The sequence below is a fragment of the Macaca thibetana genome, chromosome 5 (assembly GCF_024542745.1).
Source record: "Macaca thibetana thibetana isolate TM-01 chromosome 5, ASM2454274v1, whole genome shotgun sequence".
Taxonomy (NCBI): Eukaryota; Metazoa; Chordata; class Mammalia; order Primates; family Cercopithecidae; genus Macaca; species Macaca thibetana.
This window is the reverse complement of record NC_065582.1, coordinates 35,315,383-35,337,979: the sequence shown is the minus strand read 5'-3', so window position 1 is coordinate 35,337,979 and position 22,597 is coordinate 35,315,383. Positions and strand designations below refer to the sequence as shown.

General features: G+C 37.7%; 1 protein-coding gene across 1 annotated transcript in view; it reads right to left on the bottom strand.

The window, feature by feature from the left end:
• The window catches only part of DCHS2 (dachsous cadherin-related 2), a 269,651-nt gene that overhangs the window by 244,076 nt on the left and 2,978 nt on the right, over positions 1-22,597 (bottom strand). The gene's annotated exons all lie outside the window — the stretch shown is intronic.

Genomic DNA, 22,597 nt, shown 5'->3' with positions numbered 1-22,597 from the left:
GTTACATAAGATTCTTGATTAAAGAATAATCTGAGGAAAATCCACAGTAAGAGACAGCTCCAATTACATCCAGAGATCATTCTAACTAATCTGGTATACATTTTTTAAATAGAAAAAAGTCAAAATGTGTGCAAAGATATAAAATCCATTTATATGTTTATGAAGTATATTAGTATAGAATAGAAAATAATTTATAAGCTTAATATACAATATACGTGATGGCTGTCGAGTTGTCCTATACTTTGGATAGAGTTCTTACTACTAAGTTGCATATTTAACATCAGTCTTGTATGAGTAAGCAAGGATTGCCAGGCGCGAAATGATACCAGGTTATATTTCTTATTAGCAGGTTATATTTCTTCTTATTGTTTTATACTATATTTTAAATGGCTTTAACTCTAAATATATACTCTACAGACACAGTAATAATTTAAATATGGGAACCTATCAATTAAAATTACTAAAATAATGAAAATATTCAAAAGAAGCATTAGCCAATTATTGTAAGGAATTTGCAGAAATGTCAAAAGTTTAAACAATGTTTGTAATTTTACCAAGAACAAAGAGGTATATTATGACCAAGTATAATACTTAATATATTTACATATTTCTGGAAAAAGTAGAATGAAAATAGATATTTGTAGGTTGAATTATAATTTGAATGCATGATGAAAATTATACCTAAAGGCAATTTTGAAGAAATCATTTATAAAGAAAATAATCTCTTCATAAAATAAGGGTATTTTTATAAAGCAGACTTAAGGCAAGGTATATCTTACATGCTTTATAAATGTTTGCAGAATGATATTCAATATCATAATCCCTGTAGTCCAATGAAATCATTCTGTCATATGTTCATGCCAAGATTATTGAATAAGCATGAAACAGTTTTGAAGATACATGCACATTTAGTCATTGTGATGTGTAAAATCTGGCAGGTACACATTTAAATGAGTCTGACTAGGTAGTTGGTTTTAATGCCTGACCACCATTACCCTAAAAGCAAAACCTCATCAGCTTGCTATTTGGTGTCCACAGTTTTCTCTGATTAGTTGTTTCATATACAAAGGATTATTAAATGTGGGCAGTTCTCCAGTCAGACATTCTTACCCAATGACTAGAGAGTTTTATTGCACATACATGTTTCATGAGCAGTAATATCACATTTTGAATGGTTTAGAATGTTTTTTCAGCTCATCTAGATACAAATCATAAAATAATCAAGTACAAAATGTGCAGCAGTATTACTGAATGCATAAGGTATAATCATATATGATTACACATAGAAAAGTTTAAGCATTTTCTTTTAGAATTTTTTCCAGGATTTTCTTGGAGCACTCATATCATCTAAAGGTCCCCAATGCAGAATTTTCTCCTCAGAATCAGTCTTTTGCCTGACCATTTCTCTATGTTAAGCTTCTAATTATTCCCTGGACACTTTTCTTTATGAATGTGCTCATTAAAATTCTCATCTGCCATACAGTATAGAATTTCATTTGCTCTAAAGTCATGTTTTGATGGAATATCATGTTAATTTATGTTAAACTAGCATCTAGTTAAATAAGACAAGAGTAGTCCATTTCATGATGATAATATTTTTTTATTGCTATTGATACAATGGTTTCTCTTAAAATAGAACTCCTATATTCATTAACTAATATATTAAATTTATTCACTGATTCCTTCTTTGAATACCAGCTTGGCTCTATTTGTTAGCTTTCCTAAGCATAGTAGTAACATATTATAAACTATTCATTAAAATACCAAATATTTATTGCCTACTATGTACCAGGCATTGGTTTCTGAGGACTACTAAAATATGGATCATGCTATTGTGAAGGCACTTAGAGTTTGGTGGAAGAAGAGATAGAAGGGAGGAAGGGAGAGGGAGTGAAGAAGGAAGGAAATGGTAACTATGTAAAGTGATGAATATGTTAATTATCCTAATTGTGATGATCATTTCACAGCTTACATATATATCAAAACATCAAATTGTACATCTTAAATATATATAATTTTTATTTGAGAATTATGCCTCTATAAAGCTGAAAAATAGCACACACACATATATATATATATATATATATATATATATATATATATATATATATATTTTATACCAGCTTGTATATGCACAAAGAAACACTGGAAACACATAAGAAACTAAGAGAAAAGGTTGGGGTCAAGGATGACTGGTGAGCTGGGTAGACACAGGAGTGCAAACAAATCTTCCCAATATACAAATTTCTATTTTTTTTTTTACTTTTGGATATCATAAATGTCCAAAATTTATGACATTAAATTTAAAATTTTAAAAAGTGTATTCAATACAACAGTGTACAATAGTCTATAATTACTGGAGGAAAGATGCAAATTAGCTTTGAACTTCCTAGAGGTCATATCAAATGGAGAATTATGTTGTTTCAAAATTCAGATTTTCCCAATATTAAGACCTGAAAGGAATTTCTCCACTGTATTCTCATTAATTGGATATTCTGTGATGTAGTGAATGAGAATCAACCTCTTCTTAATACATATGTGTAAGTTTCAAATCATTCTCTTGCTTAAACTCTCAATACCCTCCAATTTGATTGGAACAAATCCAAATCTCTTACCACAGTCTGTGACACCTTACATGACCTGGCCCTCACCTGTTCTCCCCTTTGATCACAAAGCTCCAACAGCACTGGTCTTCCTTCTGTCCCTTAACCATAGCAAGCTCCTACCTGTCTCAGTGCCTTTGTACTTACTGGTCCTTTTCACCCTCGATGTCATTCTCCCAGGTAGTGTTAGCACAGCTGCCTCCTTATCATTCAGTTCTCAACTGTAACATCATCCTCTTAGACAAACCTTTCCTTCCTACTCTCAATAAGAGCACATCACCTTGCCCCCAGCCATTCTGGAGTCCATCCTGCTTTTTTTATTCTTTACAGCACTTTTTACAGTCTTCTATTTTATTATTTTTATTTTCTGTCTGTCTTCTCCCACAAGAAAACAACTCCTAAAAGTTGTGGACTACCATCTTGTATCATCAACTTTCTACAACAGGGCCTGAGACATAGTGGGGGATGAATAAATAGTTGAATGAATGAGTGAATGACAATGAATTAGTGATTGTGAAAGAGAATGAAAGAAGCAAGAAAGGGAAAGATGGAGAGAGAGAAGAGAGAGAAAGGAAGGGATCTCTTAATATTCAACAATTTTTAGCTAGGCTCATTCCTGTAATTACAGCACTTTGGTAGACTGAGCTGGGAAGATCAATTGAGCCTCAATTGAGGAGTCTGAGGCTAGCATGGGCAAGAAAGCAAGACCCTGTCTGTACAAAAATGAAATAAAATAATTAGCCAGGTGTTGTGGCACTTGCCTGTAGTCCCAGCTACTCAGGTGGCTGAGACAGGAGGATCACTTGAGCCTAGGAGTTCTAGGCTGCAGCGAGCCATGATTGCACCACTGTACTTCAGCCTGGGTGACAAAGCAAGACCCTGTCTCAAAAAAACAAAAAAAAAAAGGTCAAACAGCTGTGGCTATTATTAAATAAGATCTGTCAGATAATTCCTTACATGAGTATTACCTTACATGAAGTTTTTAGACTTCAATGGTTTATACACAATTTTTAACCAATATATACTTAGAGTACAAAGTTTTAATGCTGCTGTACATACGTCACTCATCTCATAAGCTACGTATCCCAAGAAAATTATTATTGGAGAAGTCCTTAAAGTTTAATACCTGTAGTTAGATTAGGTTTATCATAAATTTATGTTCGTCAAAGCATCTTCACCCCCCAAAAAAAAGAATTCGTAAAGCAACACTAAGGATTCTGAAAAAGATTTTACCACCTACTACCATACTTTTCCATTGTAATACTTGGTCAGAGTTAACTAACAATTATTAAAGTATAGCTAGAGCTTCACATAGCTGGATTTGGGCAACCACATTTGGAATTCAAGAGAAGGAACCTGAACAAGGATCTACTGGATCACTGGATTTCTGCAGTTGCACTATAAAAGCAATCTAACATCAAAACTTACCTTCTTCCAGCCCCTCACAGTGGATGAAGAGAAGAAGCCTACAAATGGTTTCTATTAATTGGCCCAGAATTTCACATCCTTTATTTCTTTGTGTGCTGGTTAGATTTTATAACCATTGCCATGTGGATTCAGGACAAACTGACTTGCTTAAAATCACACATTAAAAATGTTTCAACTTCACAATGTCTCTGACAGCCCAGTTTTTGTTTCAGAATGATTCCACAATCTACACAATGTGTAAAATTACTCATACAAAGATTACTCCCTATTATTTGCATCTGTTAAGGTTCATGTGTGTTATTTACTGCAGCACAGGTCTGAAATAAATTATGGTTTAAAAATATGTTCCTGATAATGCCCTTTTCATATCACAGCATGAGGGTAACTGGTGTGAAAGGCTTCCCACTTTTGATCAAACCATGCTTCCCTTTATTTTCAAGGTCAGCTATAACAAGAGTTCTGTTTCTAACTGAGTTAGATATGGTTTATTGTAGTACCTTAACTGGCTATCCTCAGTCACAGATGATTTTTACTTTTCAGTTAATAAATCCAGGGTTAAATTTAATATCCCTTGTCCCTCCCGAGACACATATGCACAATCCTAAGAGGACATCTGTCTCAGAGAGCAAACATCTCTGCCATCCTCAAAACTAAAGTTGCATTATGGTCACGTGCAGAGCATTTGTTTTGTGTCTTTTCCATTCTCTAAACTTTAGAGAATGTTTTAGAGTGTGAGATTGAACTTTCCCCTGGAAGAGTAATTGTTCATGCAAATCTGTGCCCAATCTTCACAAAAAGTATGGAAAAAATATGCAAGCAGAAGCAGAGAACAGTAATGCTCACAGTCCAGATTTTAAAGGTGATGCATAGTTAGGTTGGTGATTTGAACACTGCTGGAGCTTTCAGATTGAAAAATCATGTTCTTACTTCAACAGTAACGGCATTAAGGATTCTACTACACTACTACAAATATTGTACGCCTTATGTCCTGTTAGTCTCTAACAAAAACAACTTGCTATTTAAAGTACAGCTCTGGGCAAAAAAAGGTGGTTTGGATTGCAAGAAGTTATTAATTAACATGACAGCAAAGCTTCAGGACATGAAACCACAAAGCAGCTCTCTGGCTGGTTGTCAACAGTGTCACACATATGTAAATAATCCACAGTTTTAAAAGGCTGTTTTCCCTTCTCTACTTTATCCCCTTGACAATGATTGTAATTTTCTGTACTGAGATCTCTTCCAAGTCTAACATTTGTGACTACAGAACAGTATGAAAGTAATCTTGGTTCCAATTGTTTCTTTTTAAATCTCATAATAATAAAAGCATCATAGAAATGAGCTCTGTCATATTCTTAAAGACAACCGAGACAACTGTCAGTATATCTATCCACTGTAATCTCAGCTAGCAGGTAGCAATTAAATTAAATTAAATTAAATGTTGTGGGATATTTTTGAGCCATTTTTAAAGAACACTACCTTTCTGTCAACGTATTAGAAAGTCCTCATTTTTCCCCTAAACTTTTGGCATACACAACATTTCTAGGAAATTGTTCATTAAGACTAGCTGCAAGAGAAAGACTCACTCTCTCACCAAAGTGTCTACAATTAAGTTCATTTTATAATAGCAATTTTTTAATGAACCGCTAGCACTGACGGAAGCATAAAGACTTTGTAAAACTGCCTCGGATATGAAAACCCATATTAAATATGTAGGTTTCAGAGATGACCCCACCCTGCCCACAATACACACACACACAAACACCCACACACACACATTCACACACACACACATCACATCACACATAGAGAATAAAATCTCTCAATTGCCTTCATTGGAATAACATTTCAGTTAGAAACCAAATTTGAAAATCATTCAACGGAAATGTATATTTTAAGTACCAGCCAACTCATTTTCATTATTAAGTAAAATTAATCCATGTGAAGTGAGGGGAAGCAGCACAGTGCCTCACCAGGATGGGAGTGTCCGCGGCCCAGTTCAGCTGCTGCTCAGCTGTATGACCCTGGATAAGCTACAGCACCTCCCTGAGCCTACAGAAATGAGGAAAGCCAATCAGGTGGGCTCTATCATCTCTTCAGCCACTGCTCCAGAAATCCTCAGGCTAGGATTACTTCAAAGCATCCCTTCAGCATAGCTGGTTCTACTGACCACTCCAACTCTATGTGAAAACCCTTGGCCACCACCACAACTCTGGGCTCAGCGCATCTAGACATTCCGATTCCCAGAGTTGGGGAGCACTTCCCTATGGGACACAGTGATCATTCCATTAAACTAAGCAGCAGCTGCTATCTGGTTGGTCATTCGGTCTTCTTGTGCCAAGTGACCAGCTGCAAGAAAAGAAGTTACTATGCTGTCAGGAATAATGGACTCTGGTCATTAAGAGGAAGGGAGAGCTAATATTATACAATGCAGACAAGGGAGAATTCATTTGACAACCAGGTGACATACGGAAATATTTTTTGGTATTGCCTTGCCCAATTTTGATAGTAAATGGACAAATGTAGTGGATACAGCCCGAGAAGCGTTATGGTATTCAGGTGTTTGATCCCTCCGGGATGAAGATCTGAGTCACACCACCATGATGAGAGGGGTGCTAGTCAAGCCTGAGGGGATTCTAGAATGGGCAGGAAAAGAGGAAGATGATGAGTATCAGCTGCAGTCCCAAAACCATCTGCAGCAGAGAGATATGGCTCCTCCCACTGATCTTCTTGTAAGTTTCCCCAGAAAAAGAAACCAACCAGAGTCCAGAATCCTGGAGGAGCAGTTCCCGGATGGGATAAACAAACATTTAGGAAGCAAGTGGACCCAGGAAGCCCAAGAGGCGCTGTATTCATTTCCTTAGGCTGCCAAAATAAAGTACCACAAACTAGCTAGCTTGAGACAACAGAAATTCATTATCTCACAGTTCTTGAGCACTGAAATCTGAAATCTGAGCTGATATTAAAGCTAAGTAGGTATCAGCAGGGCCATGCTCCCTCCAAGGGCTCTGAGGAACAATCCTGCCTTTCCTTTTTCAGCTTTTGGTGACTCCTGGCATTTCTTGCTTTATGACAGTGTAACGCCAGTCTCTGCCTCCATCTTCACATGGCCTTTTCCTCTGTCTCAAACTTCCCTTTCCCTTGTCTTATGACATCAATAACTGGAATTAGGGTCCACTCTAAATTCAGTGTGATCTCATTTTGAGAGCGTTAACTTACATCAACAAAGTTCCTATTTCTAAATAAGGTCACAGTCACAGGTGGGCTGCAGTGAATGGCCCAGTGCCCTGCCCAGAATCCCCTTTCAAACCCAGGTACTTGTTCCTCCATCAGGCAGTGTAGTGTCCCCCAGAAAAATGCCCCAAGCCAAAGGGAGCTGCCCCACGCAAGGCTATGCCCCTTCCTCAGGGGCAGCCCCCAACTCAGCTGAGCACAGATCTGAAGGGTGCCTCCATCCCAGAGCTCTCTACGAGAGAGGCTGAGGTCTTGCTGTGTTTGCATCATGGTTCACCTTCCTCTATGCCCGTCCCTGCTGCCCTCACTGCTTTCCAGGTGTTGTTCCCTAGAGCACACACCAATAAACTACCTCCATCTTCACCTCAGCAGCTGTTTCCAGGGAACCTGACCCTCAGGCTCCCTGACTCCAGGCCAAGCCTCTTGGCCACTTACTAGCTGGAGAATTTTGGACAGGACACTTAACCATGCTACTCCCAACTTTTCTTATCCATGAAATAAGGATAATAACAATACCTTCCATGCAGGGTGTTGTGGGAATGAAATAAGTTAATTAATCCAGATCTCTTAGAATATAGCCTGGCCACATAGGAAGTGCTCCATAAATGTTAATTACAAGCTATTATTATAAGCATGTTTTCTTCTGTAGGAAAAACATTCACTAAGGAATGAATTCGTTTTTATATTATTACTGTATTTTTTAGCTTTTCCTAAGTTACGAATCAGCAGGACAATGAATCTAAAAGCAATAAGTTATAATTTATATTATTTCTGATAATCTAATTATAATAAAATTAAAGTATTACTACTTTTTAAAATTACTATTACCTTATCCTAATTTCCACATTAATTAATTTTCAGCAAAGGAATATAATAAGTGGTTTTTGTTTTTTTTATACATATCAAAGAAACAAATGTACTGAACTCCTTCTGTAAACTTATATGTTTACTCTAAATTTAATATATCAAACCCAACAAAATCAGAAAGGGGCAAAACTGTAACTTAAACTGAAGGTTTAATATTTCAGAGTGGCTCTGGATCTTAAAATTTATTAGCCAATTAAAGTATCAAAAAAGTACCCTATAGAGTTCTTCCCATCAAGGCTATAAATTAACCCTTGGAGAACAATATAAAGTTTCAAGGGTAGAGTCATTTAGTTCATAAGCTTAAAGGGCTGAAATCTTAAAGGAATAAATTAGTCACACTTTTTTTTTTTTTGGCATTTAGTACAGCCATATCTTAAATTAGTTTTTCTCAGGATTAGGATGTATTATTTATGACCATGTCCAGTCCCATTATTTGTTAAGACAAAAGCAAGTCCTAGTTAGTCAAAGTAAATCAAGAAAATTAACCTAGCAGACAGAGGACTCACATGCTATTTACCATTGTGTAGTAAATATTTCCCACATTGCTTCACCCAGAAATCTCACCCAGTCCAGTAAAAGCCAGTCCTAACAACGTCTGGTGGACTTTCCATGCCTCCACTTGTAAGAAATAGCTGAAACTTCTTAAGTGCTTACATGTGCTAGTGCTTTAAATACATTATCTTCAATTCTCAAAATAACCCTTCAAAGTACACGTTATTCCATTTTCTAGATGAATCAAATGAGGTTCAATACACACAGCTTATGAAACACAGAGCCAGAGAGACTTAAGCCTATCTGTTCTTTCCTCTTGCTGTATCTCACTGAGCACATAACTATTAATAAATCAACTCATATTCTACTTAAAAGGATTGGGAAAGTACCTCACAATATTGGCATTTCTCCAAAAACAAGAGGAAGTAGATCTACCATAATTTTTTTTTAAGTGTTCAACTGGTTTATTTTTCAAACTAGAGAATAGAATAAACTAAAAAGTTAAAGTATTGTTGTGTTCTCAAATCTGCTACCCAAAATTTTGCATAACAATGAGAAATATATATGCTTTTTAAAAAGCCATTTCTTACAAGTGGAGACTTGGAAACTCAAGGTTAAAAGACTAAAGAGCAGATTATTAACTTGAGACATTTAAGAAACAAAATCACTCTGGTAATATTTCTGCTAATATGCAAAATTCATAGCTTCATATTCTGACAGTAAAAAGAGGTACAGGCAAAGATGATGTTTTTAAATGAAATGAAAAGATCTGTGATACTAAATTACAACACAAAAAGGGTATTGTCTTACTGTTTTATAAGGTTTATGGCAGACATTTCAATGACAGCACTGCTTTTCAGAAAGCCATAAGAGCATGAAAGATTATAGACAGACTTCACTGTTACCCTGCAGAATGTGCCCAGTTCTTCAAGCAATCAACACTCATTTACGTGGCTACCCTGCAGGGCATTTCATTTTATCACTGAACAAATTTTACTTTTATTATGTGCCAAGCATTTTACTAAGCACTCAGCAGTAGGCAAGATGGGTAAAGCCTCTGCCATCATCTCATGAGGCTTATAATGAGCAGAGAAGCAGATACTAAGTGGTTACCTGTGAGAAGAATGCTGCAGAACATAATACACATTACGCGATATCAGGAAATGTCAGGTTCTATCTGATACATGATAAGAGATACTATCTTTAATATTGCATAATGCATGTTATCTTTAGGTGTTTATAAGATGGGAACTTAACTAACAGTGGGCAAGTGGGGAGCTTAGGTGGTCAAGGAAAGCTTTCTAAGGATGTGATATTTTTAAGTAACAAGTAACAGTTAGCTAGAGGAAGGGGAGACTCAAGGCAGAGAGGACAAGGATAGCATATTCAATGCAAAGGGAAGAACTAGAGTGTCTTACTCAGCTCAGGCTGCCATAACAAAATACTGTAGGCTGGGTGGCTTAAACACTTAAACAACAGAAGTTTATTTCTCATGGTTCTGGAGGCTGAAAGTCCAAACTCAAAGTGCCAGCACTGTTGGGTTCTGGTGAGGGCCCTCCTCCTGGTTTGTAGACAGGTGACCTCTTGATGTAGCCTCACATGGTGGAAAGATATCTAACTCCTCTCTCTTTCTCTTATAAGGACACTAATCCCATCATGTAGATGCAACCCTCATAACTTCATCTAAATCTAATTATCTCCCAAAGGCCCCACCTCCCAAAAGGATCACATTGAGGATTAGGACTTCAACGTATGAATTTTGGAGACATACAAACATTCAGACTGTAACATAGCCCAAAGGCCTGAGCTGAGAAAAAGCATGGTGCCTTTTTGAAGTACAGAGGACTGGGGAAGAGTCCCTTGAAACAAGGATAGAGAGGCAGGCAGAATGGATCAGATGTGAACTTGATCTTACAAGCAGTACAAAGCCATGGAAGGTGTTAAGCATGAGTAACATAATCAGATCTGTGTTATAGATTATTTGGAAAGAAAGCAATTATCAAAGGAAATGTCAGTTTCTATCTGATACATGATAAGAGAACATTGTACTCGGTGAGAGATAATTGTGGCATTTGGCATTCAAAACTTAGTCTTTACAATTTTTTTTTTTTTTTTTTTTGAGACGGAGTCTCACACTGTTGCCCAGGCTGGAGTGCAGTGGCGCGATCTCGGCTCACTGCAAGCTCCGCCTCCTGGGTTCACGCCATTCTCCTGCCTCAGCCTCCTGAGTAGCTGGGACTACAGGCGCCCGCCACCGCGCCCGGCTAATTTTTGGTATTTTTAGTAGAGACGGGGTTTCACTGTGGTCTCGATCTCCTGACCTTGTGATCTGCCCGCCTCGGCCTCCCAAAGTGCTGGGATTACAGGCTTGAGCCACCGCGCCCGGCCAGTCTTTACAATTTTTAACAATCTTAGGTGATTCTTACCATGTGGTCAGGGCTTACTAAGGACTGATGTTCCTCAAATGGGTCACAGTAAATGACTTTTCCTACACGTCCTAGTCAACCCCAAATAAGGTGGGAAATACTATCAGCTAATTCATGGAGTTGATTTTCGTATATTTCTACTTTTCCATGAAGGATTATCACAATTATTCAATTAAAATTCTATAATCATAAATACAGGAAATTATTTGTTCACACTAGGTGAGGCTTAAAAATACTTAAATAATTTTAAACTGCTAACGTTTACTACTAGTAACACTAGTTAATCCAAAACACAATGACCTAGTAAACCTTTGCAGCTGTACACAATAGCTATCACTCAAGAACAATGTAATATATTACACAACGAGAGTACAATTCTACAGGCTTTATTTTCAAAGGACTCTTACTATTAAGTTTTAATCATCTGAATATCATTGAAATTAATAGAAATTGAAATGCAAGAATAAACCAGGAGTTCTGCTTCTGGTATGACTGAGTATATGCCTACTGAAACCTACCCTCCTATATGTAACAACTATAAACTTTAAATAAAACAGAAACAAAAATACCTGAACCTTTAGGGATGAGTAAAAGCACTCAGATTTTTACAAGGGGTCCAACATGGAAGAATGGACCTATACAGAGTGGGTTTCCCATTTTTTGAGGATTATTTATTTAGGCTGTGAACCTGAGGGTGGGTAGCAGTCAAGGCACCATGCAGGGTGGCCAGAGTCACTAGAAACACAGAGTCTTTCTGGACACAAGAACCTTAGGATAGGGTTCCAGGCAACCATAGCCATTAGAGAGAAAGAGGGAAATCTTAGGGGAAATCCAGGCAAGCTCGAAAATCTGTACATAAACTATGCCCAAATTTCTGACTGACCTCTGAGCTCTGCATCCATGGGATATGGACTGAAAACAGCCCAGTTAAGAAAAAACGGAACTGAAATGGGATTTACACAGGCGCCTAAGATTCAGAATTTGCAGTTTGAGTCCAATCAAGTTGATTACCTGCTAAAACAAAAATATCAACATCATTCAGAAGAACGTAACACTCAGAAGAATCTACAGTCTCCACAACGTAACACACACAATGTCCAGAATACAATGAAAAAGTATTCAATATCTGAATAACTAGAGAAATATGATACATTTACAAGACAAAAAACAATTAAAGAAGACAAACGCAGATGACACCAATGCTAGAATTCACAGATAACTTTAAAGCAGCTATTATAGTTATATGAGGTAAAGGAAGACACTCTTGTAATGAATGAAAAGATAGATAATATCAGCAAAGAAACAGAAACTATAAGACAGAATAAAATGAAAATTGTATAAGTGAAAAACATTATCAGTTAAAAAAGTTTTAGAAGGGCTTAACAGCAGGATGGTGGTGAAGAACATGACAGTGAATTTGAAAATAATACAAGCTATCTGATCTGAAGAATAGAAAAGAAAATTATTGAAAAGAAAAATGAACAGAGCCTCAAGGCCTCAGATCTAAAAGTCTAACATATGTATATTTGGAATCTCAGAAAGAGAGAAAAGAAAGAATAGAGCAGAAAAAAATATTTTAAAATAAAGAATAAAGCACTCTCTAGAAAAGATTCCTATTTGGACATGGAATAAGCTCTCTCATTTAGAAAAAAGTTTTCTTCACAAGTAACAGACAAATGTAACTGTACTTCAGATGTTAAAACACATTTAGAGAAACAATGATAAAGTAGCCTTAAGATATTATGAATTTAGATTAGAGCACAGTTGTACTCCTCTATATAAATGGCAAATCTGAATACTACTTTGTTCCAAAAAAATTATCTTTCTTTTAAAATCTACTAAGATTCAAGACTCAAGGTAAACTTATTAAATTCATTTTGTGGTATTAAGAGTATGCTGTGATATATGTAGAATCTATATGTTTAATGCCAGCAAGCAAATTACCTCTAATACCATCAAACATTAATTTATAAATTGGCATCCTTGTCACCCCTCTTCTTTATGCTGGATGCTGATAGAGGCAGTGGGAGTGAAACAGACATAAGCATGACAATTAGATTCTACACAAGAAAAATGCCATATAAAAATTCTTGTAAGATGAGTACAGGAAATATATCTGCCAGCACCGAAATATTGTGTTCTTGTTTATACACAATGTAACAGAACAGCCTTTGTATTCTTTTTAACCGTTCATACTTAAAATAATCTATACTTCAAAGAAGAGTAAACAGTGCATAAGCTTAGGTTGCTCTTTACCTCATAATTTGGTTCTTGTATGGTGGATATTCTTAGGACCAGACAAGTCAATCTCTAAATAAACATTAACTTCCTTTGTGTTTCCAAATGTAGAAATAAAGATGAACATGCAACATGAGGAGTTTCTAACTAAACAATTGTTAAAAATCAAATCGTATTTAAGGCCATATACGGTAAGGCTAAAAATAATATTTAATCTCTTGAAATCATATTCATAACAACTGCTAATTCTACACAGTTAATTGAAATGAAGAACAAAGGAAATTTCAGAATAATCTGAACAAAAGAGCTTTGAAAGTTGGAGGATGGTTTGTCGTATTGAACAGAATTTTTAGATTAACTGTCATCAGTAATGAAGCCAATCTAAAATTGCCAAGTTCTATTTTGTTCTTTCTTCTTAGCTATTCTCATGAAAGTGAAGTTCTACTACAGATCTTCCCTGCCTTTTGCCATAATACATTTTTCAAAAGCATGAAGGGGATGGCATTTTCTAATCTGAGAATTTAGTATGAAATAAATCAACAGTGTCATCAAAGCAAGTATTCAATAATTACAAATTATTATAATCATTTAAAATAGAAAACAAAGATTTTAATTTTTATAAAGCATGCATAAACAATTTACTTGATTGCATGAAGGACTATCAATATATCTAGTACACACACAATACAAATCAATTCAACTGAAAAAAGTTTTACATTAATATTCTTTTTAAAATTTATTTTCTTGAAATAGAGATAGGGTTTTGCTATGTAGCCCAGGCTGACCTCAAACTCCTGGCCTCCAGCACTCCCTGACATAGGCCTCCCAAAGTGCTGAGATTACAGGCATGAGCCACTGCCTGACCTAATATTCTAATTATAATAATATGTTAACAATTATTTTAATAATGTTTCCTTTAATATGCAAAAGAACTTTTAAGGAAATATTTATGTTGTTCAGCTTTCTTAAAAGTGATATACAAAAAATTTTTAACTGATGTCCTTTTTGTTCGTAAATTTTGTACAATAAATAAAATTATTTGAAATCATTCAATGACTTGACTTTATAATTAGCTCCATGCTCAAAGTAATATGTATTAATAAATGTTTGTTGAAGGACACTGCTAATGATACTGCCCCTCTTTACTCAAATTAAAGGGAAACTCAAAGCATCTCCTTTTTATCTCCACCCCACTTCAACCTCCAAATAGGAAGAAGAAGCTCACAGGATAATCAATTTTTAAAAAAATGAAGAAGACACAAGTCAGTCATAATACTAGGAAGTTAATATATTTCTCTTTCACTTGAATCATTTATATCTCAGGAAATTAGAGCTAAAAGACTAACTGTGCCCCTTTCTTAGGAAATATCCTATACTTTGGGAGGCCAGAGAAGCACCCAGGGTAATGAAATCCATGGGACAGGCAAGCATGACCAGGGATGAACTGTGGAGAGTGCCAGATAATAGGCTACTCAGGCTGTCCTAGTCTTTAAGCCCACAAGGCCAAAGTATCCTCAAGGCTCACAAGGATCCTGTTTAGCTGTCCAATGCAGGAAGCTGACTGAATTTGGGATGGAAGCCATTATTCATTCATTCAATATTAATTAGAACAATGGTTTTCCTAGAGTATCTATTGAGATCATATCTTTAGCCATTTAACTTAACTAGCCATACGAAATTTTAAAAGAAAGAACTGACTTTTATTTTATTTTATTATTTTATTTTATTTTATTGGAGACAGAGTCTTGGCCCCATCACCCAGGCTGGGGTGCAGTGGTGCAATCATGGCTCACTGCAGCCTTGACCTCCTAGGCTCAACTGATCCTCCCATCTCAGCCTCCCAAGTAGCTGGGACTACAGGTGCACATCACCACACCTGGCTAATTTTTGTATTATTTGTAGAGGTTTTGCTCTGTTGCCCAGGGTGGTCTCAAACTCCCGGGCTCAAGCTATCCATCCACCTCAGCCTCCCAAAGTGCTGGGATTACAGGCAAGAACCACCATGCCCAGCCTGACATTTCTTCTTCTCACTCCCTCTTAGCTCCATAGTGTAATCACACTTAAGTGAAATTACACATAATGGTAAACTTTCCTGGGAGTTTACCATGTGCCAGGCAGTGCTCTGTGTCCTGGATATGCATCATCTCACTTAATCGCCACAATAACCCTACCAGGTGAATCCCATTATCATCCCTATTTTATGCATGACAAAATTGAGACTTACAAAGGTTTAGGAACTTACTTGAGGTTAAGCTATTAAGTAGCAGAGCTAAAATTTAAACTCGGGTCTGTTTCACTCTGCAGTGCAAGCTTTTATTCATGGGATTACTCTTCTTCTGTTCAAATGAAGGACACCTGGAAATAATGAGAACGAGCAAACCTCTTCTATCTTCTCCACCAAAGAGCTTTCACACACTTCATCAGTGGACTCTGAGATCTGCATGTTTATGAGAAAGTGATAAAGCCTGAAATGAAGGTAACAGCCTGGGCTGTTTAAAAGGAAATTCAAAACAGAATTATTGAGAAAGGAAGACATAATGCCTTACTGCACAGACATGGTAGGATTAGTATGCCCAAAAACCATCCAGTAAAAAGTAAGAGTAGCAAGATGATTTAAACAATAATCAAGACTAAGACACTTTTGCCTGTTCAATGGAATATACTATTTTGATTGATTCAACCATTTCTTCTCATATGAAACATATTCGTTAACGGCTTCCATCAATTACAGTGTATAACATTAAGAAATGAGCAAAAATAAATTCCATATGTCATTTCTTACACTTTAGCAGCTAAATTTTTTCCACAACTTCTTGACACTAACAGATGAGAAAGAAGGCCACTTTTCCTCAAGAACTAAAACAGAATACTGAGTCCATCATCAAGAGACATTGGACATTGAAAAAGATAGCAGCACAGGTTTCCAGAACTCTTCTTTGAGTAGGAAAGGCCTGGGGAAAAAAATGGGCCAACCGGTAGCAGATATCAACTCCTACAGGACATTGAGGAAAGAAGGGAGCAAAAAAGACCCTCACATACTTAGTTTTTAAATATCACAAACTATGAGAGAGTCACATTATATGCTAAGAGAAGATGTAAATATAGAGGTAGAGGTAAAAGATAAAGGAGAAATTGAGTGATTGAGAATTCATGTCAAAGAAGATGGGAGAGGGGATTGTTGGATGGATGGATAGATGGATGGGAGAATATGAATGGGTGATTTGATTTGGACAAAGAAGAATCACCTAGTCCCTAGGGATTGGATGGTGCATTTACAAAAAAGCCTTATGGTGGCAGGCAAAAACACTAGCAAGTTTTCAACTACTAGCTTATACTGAATAGGAAGCATAGTTACCTGTAAAGAGTAAAGGCAGCAGTCTATGATGCTTAAAGCAAACGAGGTTGTGGGAGAGATGCTGAGAGGAATACAACAAAATTACTCAACAGAGTTGAGGGCCTGGCTGATACCAAAATACCATACTTAAATTCAACTCTAAGTAGACTCTATTATCACTTGGAATTACTCCAACGGTCCCCTGTGGTCTGAGCGTTTCAGAGAGTGTGCGGGGCAGGGGGAGATATAGTTGGAGAGATCTACTGTTAGTGATATGTATGCAAGTATGAGAGAGGAAGGGTTAGTTTGGTGCATAGAATTACAACTGAACAGAGAAGGAACTAAAGCAAGGAGGGGGATGATATACAAGAAGAGAAAAGAAAGAGCAAGGGGTCTAGAAAAAATCTAGATCAAAAAATAAATGCAAACCAAATCAAAGGCTGAGAAAGCGGAAAGGCTGGCAAGCTGTGATCAGAGACTGAGTTGAGACATAAGAGGTGGGGTTGTTCTAAATGATTCCAGATTACAGGGGATGACTGTAGGATAGAGTTCCTAGAGAGGAAGTAACAATAAGGACATCAAAACCGGGTCAACTGAAGAAACGTGAGACCAAATTGCCTGGATGACAAGAGTTACAATGGGGACAACAATGACTAAAACAGGCTGCCAATGTCCTCACTGCACATGGGGACTGACCAGATGGTCCATAGGAAACAGGAAGAAGAGGGGAGAGAAACCGTCAGATCCAAATAATGAGTGCCTTAATGCCTGGGACTGTGGCACGGGAGGCTGAATATCTCAGAAGCTGTGCTGAGGAGCTCAGAAAATGGAGTAAGATGCCAACCATCTCTCTGGGTTGTAGTCCTTGAGGCTCAGGAATACAAGCACATAGCATTATCATCACAGAGACCTTCCCCCCAACATCATATGAGTCGCAAGACCCTCGTCCCAGCCAGCGTCCTTAGCCATTAACTCTTCTCTCATTAGCCTCACTGTCACTTTCACAGCTTTAAGTATCACCTCCACATGAGTAACTTCCAAGTTTATGTCTCCAACCTTACACTCTCTCCTGTTAGCAGTTCTGAAGCTCTAAATAGCCTTCAAGATGTATTTTCCTAGACTACTGGCCATTAATTCACACTCAAATTAAAAACTCAAGAAAGCCAGCATGTTTCCCCCAAAACTCTCAGCTCCAGTTTTTCCTATTTTTCCCACTAATCCAGATGGAAAACATGGTGCCATTTTTTACTCCTTCCACCACTTTCTTACTCACATCTATACAAGTTGCACCAGTTATTCCTTTGTGATGCCTCTAAGGCCATCCTTCCTCTTACGCTTCACTACCATTCCCCTAATTCAGGCCCACATAGCTGAATATGTGTTATTACAAGAGACTCTGAACTTTCCTACCTGATTTCCCTCCTTGCTTCTTTCTAGTTTTTCTACTAATTTAAGATGACTCCTCCTAAAATGTTACTTTTCACATGTCAAGCTCTATTCACAAACCTCCCATATCTCCCATGTATTTCCATAATAATAAAGACCAAACTCTTTGCTCAAACACTGACATCTCCCATGTCTCCAAAACGGCTTCCCATTACTTCACTACAAGAACCAGACACACTGTGATTATTCCAATTCCTCCTATCCCCATGGATTACATAGATTTTCAATTAATTCATATTTACGATTATATTTACCTGATCTACATTCACTACAAAGCACGTATTTCGATTAAATGAAGATTTTAATTCAGTAAGATCCAAATAACCTGGCATTTGTAAAAATGATTTAGCATAATTTCCCTAACGGGCTATGAAAATATAAATCACTTCCACAGTTGATCACTTGTAATTTATAGTTTAAAAGGTGAAGGGACCATTGATAGACGTCTGGAGTTTAGTTGTTAGTGAAATCAATTTATTGTAAGATTTCAATCCTCAAAGAAGGAAAATCTTACTGATCACAACTTTCTGAAGTCCATCCTAAGTGGTTCTCTTTTGGAGAAGGTCATACCCAGAAATGCATTACACATTCCTACATACACACAAAATGTTCAGCTACAGTGGAATGCATCCATGACAGGTTGTAAATAAAAATATATATAACAGAGAATCCCTGATCTACTGAATAAAGAAAACTTTCCCACCTATAAAGCTCTACATACCACTTTCTACCATGAAATACTAGTTATCTCCAATCCTTACATCCATGTGGTGTTATGAACTTTTTTTTAATGAACGGCTGGAAATATACAGGAAGAGATTATAGAAAGGCAAGGAGTGAGGGGAAGAGAGAGTCTTTGGGAATGCCTCTACCACAATGAGTGTGGGGTGGCACAAGAGAAAAAAAGAAAAAGAGGAATTGTCAGGAGAGAGGCAGAATGTAAGGAGATAATGGGCAGTGAAAAAGACGCATGCAAGAAAGAGGAAGTGGTCGCAGTCCAAAATGCTTCAGAGAGCATGAGGGAGGTTATGACTAAGAAAAGCCCACTGGATTTGAAAGAAACATAGATACACGCCTCTTGAGAGGCAGAATTTAGTACAGTGATGGGGGAAGGTCAGAACACATGGAGAAGGGGTGATCAGCAAGTGGGAGCCAGGCACATGTCATTCATGCACAAGGACTGACAGAGAAGGGAAGGAGATGGAGCACACAGCACTATAAGCTCTGCTAGCAAGCACCTTGCCTGTTTTGCTCATTGCTGTCCCCAGCACCAAGAACAGTTCCTGGCATGTAATAGATACTCAGTAAGTATTTGTTGGTTGGATATTGTTGAACTCAATCAATGTTATTGAATTCAATGAATATTGTTGTTTAGATAAATAAATGAATTAATGAATAAATATAGTACTTGTATTTGAGGGAGTATGAAAGAATACTCTTCATGGTATCACATGTAATTCAGGTCTCAATGCTGGAGTTATACTTAGTACAGACTAAGATCTGGTTATAAGATAAAAGCTGTGAATGCAGCTAACATCAGACTTAGTGTAGGGTGGACGATGGAGATCTTGTCTAGAGGTTGAAGTTAATCTTTTTGACAATTATCTGAGCGAAAATGGAATCTTTCAGACCAAACATGAGAACTGAAGGAAAACCTTTGGGTGTCTGCAGAGTGGAATTCCCTCTCTGCCTTGATCGAGAAGGCAGCAAGAGATTGAAAGGAACTCCTGAGGGGTGGATTGTTAAGAAGAGGCTCTCCACCTAAGACAGACAGGGACTGAGTTATTAGGAAGTTCAGATGAGTACGTACAATGTTGTAAAAACCTTTTGTAGCTAGAGGTTATCTATCTCAGAATGGTTCTTGTCCACTGCATTAATTCCCTCAGTTCTGCCTCATGCTTAAAGTCTTTGAAAAGGTCTCCTCTGGGCATAAGAATATAAGAGTTCAGCCAGCACTCGGAGAGGGGAGAGTGGCCAGCACCATGGTGCCAGCAGGAGCAGCAACTAGAGTGGAAGGACCCCAAACACTGGGGATGTGGAGTAACCACTAAGACAACTTGAAGTTTAAGGGTTTGTTTTTATCAGATGACATGGTATTATCTTACAGGAAATCTAGGAAAGATTTTGTTTTTCCTGTATTTCATTTTGTTTTTGTTTATTTTTGACAAAGGCAACTTGAGCAGATATAAGCTGTAAAGGAGGAAAACTTCTAGATAGCAACAGAAAGAAAGTACAGTTATAAGGAATGTATGTGATGTCATTAACAAAACCCTGGAACACAGGAGGGGTCATGAGATTCAAAGGCAAGATGGAGGAGCTGGTTTTTGCAAAGTGGTATAAAGAAAGATTGAGAGAGTAGAAAGAAGGAAGACGCTTCTTTGAATCTCTTATGGAAATTAGGGGGGTAAGTCAGCTACAGGCGTATGGAATACAGGAAGTTCATATAGCTGCCTTGGAGAGGCCACCAGAGAACCCAGTGACTAAGAAGCCTTTGCAAATCTTGAGGGGCTAGATGGCTGGAATTTCCAGAAATTCCAGTCAGCACAATTTAATGCTGTCTCCAGCAATACTTGGCAACCTGGAAAGGTTTGTTGCAATTGTTGGAGGTGCAGTCCTACATGTAAGCCAAGCTCAGCTCACCATAATGGATCTGCCACATAGGCAGTCATAACAATGGGATAAACTCACACCTCATAGAAGAATCATCTCACGATGATAGAAACAACTCTAAAGACAGGCTTTAATCAAAACAGTCATAATGAATCCATCCTGCTTATTTTCCTTCCAATGGAGCCAAGTTGTACTACTCATACCAAGATCTTCAGGGAGTTCTAGGTGGAAGGAATCTTAGAAGTCATCTAGTCCAACCTGGCACCTATTATGACTTTCATTTTTAGAAATCCATGGAAGAAACTATCAGTGGGCACTGGCATACCTGGCTCCTCTACATTTCTCTGCCTCCTGTGCAGTATATCTGAGGCTGCATGGCTGAGCCCTGGCTAATGTGACATTGGTGGAATTCGTGTAAGTCACTCCCAGGCCTGGCTGTCTCACACGGAGGAGAAACAGCCAAGTTGCATCACATCAGACTCTGCTTGAGAGAGAAATATACTTTGATAATGTTAGTCACTAATATTTGTGGATTTGTCTGTTTTGTCAGCAAGCATTAATTCATATCAAGCCACTTTTTAATAATCTAGCAACTCAGAGCTGTCAATCACTGTAAAGAAAGGGATGGAGATTATTATCACCCATATACCCAAAGATTAAAATGGTGGAAGCAGTCATGAAACCCATTTTTACTTTGCAGTAGCACCTCACTTATCTGAAGGTTATTATTTGAGACATAACTTGCAAAGCTAAAACCTGAACTCCCTAACTGAGAACCAGAAAGTAAGCAGCAAACATCTTAAAACAACTCAGGGTGAGAGCAAAATAAAGCTTTAGAGTTTCATTCCCTGGTAAGCTCTTCAGGCTACATTTATTTACTCAAGTTATTTCAGAGTAAATAAATCAATCTTGGAAATTTGATTATCTCCCATCAAATAAGAAATAGGAAATTGGCCAGGCACGGTGGCTTATGCCTGTAATCCCAGCACTGTGGGAGGCTGAGGTGGTAGTACAACTTGAGCCCGGGAGTTCGAGACCAGCCTGGGGAACATGGCTAGACCTCATCCCTACAAATTATTTAAAAATTAGCCAGCCATGTTGGTGCATGCCTGTGCTCGCAGCTACTTGGGAGACTGAGGTGGGAGAATCAATTTACCCTGTGAGGTCCAGGCTGCAATGAGCCATGATTGGGCCACTGTACTCCATTTTGGGCCACAAAGCGAGAGCTTGTCTCAAAAAAATAAAATAAGAAATAAACAAATAGGAAATTGGAAGCAAAAAAAAAGGAATGGCCTGGAAAGGGGCAAAACATGCCATTCTGCTAGTGAAGGAGAGATCAGGAAAACCGTAAAAGGCAACACACCCAAATCAAAAAGCAGTGTACGGTGCTCCATTTTATAAAGGATAATTGAGCCCCGCTGCCCTTCAGAGTCCTGAAAGCACCATGGAAGGAGCTCAGCTCACACCTGATGTTAACTAATAAAGATGACTTCAGTCTTCCTCCAACTTTTGTAAGCTTCGAAGGAAGGTAGGAAAACATGTAAGAAGTCTCTGGAAATGGTAACTCAAAACAGTGTCTGTGTATACAGACATACACTTGGTCATTTGAAAAATTCATTTATGAGAGCTACCTTATTCCCTAGGTTGCCTCATAAAGCTGTTAAATTATATATATATGAGACATTGCTGGGTGTGGTGGCTCACCCCTGTAATCCCAGCACTTTGGGAGGCTGAGGGGGGTGGATCACCTGAGGTCAGGGGTTGGAGACCAACCTGGCAAACATGGTGAAACCCCATCTCTATTAACAAAAATACAAAAATTAGCCAGGCATGGTGGCAGGCAGGAGAATTCCTTGAGCCTGGGAAAAGGAGGTTGCAGTGAGCTGAGATTGAACCACCGCACTCCAGCCTAGGCAACAGAG